The sequence below is a fragment of the Papaver somniferum genome, chromosome 1 (assembly GCF_003573695.1).
Source record: "Papaver somniferum cultivar HN1 chromosome 1, ASM357369v1, whole genome shotgun sequence".
Lineage (NCBI taxonomy): Eukaryota > Viridiplantae > Streptophyta > Magnoliopsida > Ranunculales > Papaveraceae > Papaver > Papaver somniferum.
Window position 1 is genome coordinate 228,470,532 of NC_039358.1, and position 4,188 is coordinate 228,474,719.

Consider the following 4,188-nt stretch of genomic DNA (forward strand, 5'->3'; position numbering starts at 1 on the left):
CGCAACAATAAAATTTTTGCTACACAGGTTATCGCGGCATTAGTAGGGGTTTGTGCCATAACCATTGGGTGCTACAATAGGTTAAGTTTCTTGTAGTGTTTCACATGTGTGTGACACCTCAGTCGGCTACATGTGTCACCTATATGTGTGACAGTCTATCAAGGTGTACATTAGCATCCTTTATATGCTTCTCACCTCTCTCCTGTAAGACTCAGTTCAGAATTAGTAATTCTAAAACTTATCTCAAAATCTCTCTCTGAAATCTTTCATGGTATCAGAGCCATCAGAATTGAGTTTTATGTGATATACGGATTTACACCCCACAACATTCATACCATCTACAATTCTACATATTTAACAAGCTTCCAAGTGTCATTGCTTTTCAAAGCCTCGTGTTCTTCTTCCATAGATTTTACCCATTTAGGAACTTTAGAAGCTGTTTTGTAACTTTTTGGTTCAACATGAGCATTCAAAGTAATAGAAAATGCAGATTGAAGTATATGAGGATTAGAGTAATGAGCTAAAAAATTTGGAGGAAGAGATTTTTGATTTGAAATTCCTTGTTTTTATCTTGTTAGAGCTATTAGTATGAGCTTCAGAACTATAAAGAGTAAAGCTCAATATAAAGGAACCAAGATTCTTAGAAAATCTACAACATAATAACATTGATATAGAAAAAATATTTTTTTCTGAGTTAGCTTCTCCAGTAGTAGTTGTACCCATTTATGTTTTGGTACACTTGTTTGAACATCAATAATATGAAACACATTTCGACTAAATTAGCTTGTGTAAGTGGTGGTCCAGATTTGTCTTCCCAAAAGATAAATCGATGGCTATCATTACATGCTTAAAACACCATCTGACATCACATCTTTTGTTCCTCAAAACGTATCAATTGTGGCCTCACTGAAACCTTACAAATTCTAAGACAAATCTTCACTCTCAATAATCTTCAACCCCTGCAAATGTGATTTATCGGAGGTATTCAGTCTCATCTCATCTTTTTAATCTCTCTCTAAAATTTCTATTTTTCTATTTCACTTTTGGTACCACATCTGTCTTTCATTTGATTTCCAGGGTTCATGTATTTTTTCTTTCAAAACTCATTAGTGGTTCATTTGTATTAGGTTAAAGATAATAAGACTGGATTTCAATGATGGATCATGCCTCTTCCTCTATAAACTAGCTATTGGTAATTTGATAAAAACAAACTTACTTTGTATCTTCGTTCTACTTATTTCTATCTCCACCCAACTAATCCTACACAAATTGTACTTTCCTTTTGTCTATGACCAACTCATAGGAATAGTAGTGGCTTCAATAAGTTCTTCGACAATAGCTTCAATAGATGAATCTACGGCTGTTAGTTCTGAAAGACCGAAACGCTTCTCATTCTCGATCATTGAAGAAAAAATGGCGCGACAAAAAAAAATAAAAAAATCTGAAGAACCGAGGAATGGGAAAGTCCTAGGTGATATAACTGGAATTGATTGGTATTCCATCTAAAAATTCAGATCCTTTCTTCTTTTAACCTTTAGATGATCAATTGAGAAATTTCAAAATACAAACTTCTCAATGGTGTTACAGGTTATGAAGCTAACTTGGGGAACAACATTTATACAGTGTAATTCTAATTTTATTGAAAATTTTAATTTGCGAAGAATCAAGGAGGCATTAATCCTGATACTACAGTCACAATCTTCATCCCAATTTAATGGAGGTAGTTGTTCCATCTTACGAACCCTCATTAGAAATCGTTGATGATTCTCATTTAATTTTATATGTTAACAATTAGTGATGATTCTATGCCAGGAGAACTATACGGTATAATATTGATGATTCAATTTTTTTTTATTAGAGCCAAGAGGTGCGGAACAAGGTGAACACATGGATTAGAAAGGAAACCAATGGACTGATTGAGAATGTTATACCTGACAAAGCAGTCAATGCAGGTACAAGATTTATATTGGCCAATGCACTCTATTTTAAAGGACGTTGGAACAAAAATCAATTTATTAAGTCCCTAACCAAGAAATTAAATGTCCTTGGTTCTTACACCCACCTATCATTTACCGGCACGGACATCCGCCATCGTGAACTGGTTGTAGTTGCAGAAAATCCCACAACTACACCCAATGAAGTGATAAGAACACCAAGTCTCGGTCATAGGGATAAACTTAAGCATTAATCATATTATGCACCTCTTGACGTTAGATATGATCTTCAAATGAGATCTTATATTGAGAATATGGTGTTCTTACAAATATTACAAAGATTCAAACACATAACAATGGAAATGATAAGTAAAAGGTGATGGATTCTTTTCTCTTTTCTAGGAATGGTTTTTTGCTCTGTTACTTGACTGAATTCTTTCTCAACATGCCTTTCTCTTCACTATCTGAATCCTTATATAGGCAAATACCATGGTAGAAGACAACCGGGTTCACGTGCAAAATCTCTGCTGATTAATTTCTGTTCATTCTGTCTTATCCGCCAGGCTTTGGGAAGATGTCACTGTCTTTCGCGTTGTTGCTTCGTGCTCTTCTCGAGTGATATCGTGATGTACCGGTCGTACGGTTGTTCATCGTGCTTTTTTCTCTTTGTCGCATAATTAGTCTTCGCCTAATTTCTCTCTTCTTCGTATTAACAATCGTATTAATCAGGGCGAGGTTGTAATTTATCTTTGTGCGACATTTCGCCCCTACATTTTGCCTCTTCTCGCGTTTTTCTTCTGTAAGAGGAATAATGCGAGAATCCTTTGGTCAATGCTTCATGTCAGACCCGTCTTTTCGCTTTCTCTAGGTTATCCAACATGTTTCCGTAATTTTCGCGTAACCGCCACATGTGTTAGCGGTTTCTTCCTCTCTAGGCGGCACGTCTTTACTGCTCCCCTTCGGATAAATATCTAGGAGAGAGGTAAAAGATGGAAGTTTTTTCTTTTCCTTAATCTTCCTTCTCTCTTCTATGTTCATCTTCTTCTTTCGAGTTTTTCCCTTCAGTTTCTTTGTTTCTGATTTTATGGCGGATCAAGATGTACCTGCTTCTGTTGTTGCTGCCCCATCACTTTCTGGGTTAGTTAGTTTTGCCTCAGTTAGTTGTTTTATGATTATGATCTTTCTTTTTCCTTTGTTATGGTTTTAACATCCTCATACTAACATCCCCATTTAACAAATGCAGGGTGAAGCGTAAGCCTGCTAAGAAGTGGTTTGATGTTTTGAAAAGCTATCGAACTATTTTAGAAGATAAGGGCTTCACGATCGCCGTTCCTCCTGGTTCATCGCCTGCTGCTTCTTTGAGTGAGAAAGAGATTTTAGAGGGATCATGGAGCGCGACTCGTATTCCTGTTGCATTTGGGCAACTAAAAGATGGTCTTCCTTTTCCCCTCTTTGACCCAGAGGTTCCCTTATTTTATCAAATTCTTGCGTGAATTGATCAAGCCGTCTACCAAGTGAGTGGGGATGCTATTCGCATTATTATGGAGTTTTATCTTCGTGCCACTGGTGTTGGAAAGTCTCTTTGCCCAGATATTCATGACCCTTACAACCCCGCGGGTCATACCATTGATGCTTTCTTTCAGAACTACGTTGTGAATTGGTCTGTGAAGGATGGCTCGCGCTGAGGTATACGTTTGAATAGAGAGAAGTTGAAGGACAGTATGAAATTCCTTTTGGAGCATGTGGATCATCATAGTAATTATAACAGCCTTCTTCATCGATCTAGTGACCCTAATTGGATGAAGTTTTATTTGGTTATTGAGGGTGCTCTTTTGTGGGGTCGTAATGCTAATGGTACTCCTCGCGCTGCTCCGGATTTTTTTGCTTATAGGGCCTAGCGCTCTTGCATACTGTCCTTGGAAGTTCAATTGGCCAGACCGAGAAGAATGTACATGTGTCCTTTTTTGTTCTTTGCTTTATCTTATTTCGTGGTTCTCTTTCTTATAGACTTCCTTTGATCTTATAGTTATCAAAAGAACTTATTTCTCTTGAAAACAAGGAGAAAGCGGCTGCTGAAAAGAAAAAGAAAGATCTTGCTGAGGAGAAGTTGGGAAAACGACCTTCGCGCACCCAAAAGGTAATGTGTGGTATCGTTGTGTAGTTGAGCCTAGTTGATTCCATTTTCTTATTAGATTCGCGTTTGTTTAGTCTCTTCCTGAAGGAGAAGATTCTGAAGGTGAAGAACAAGATGAAG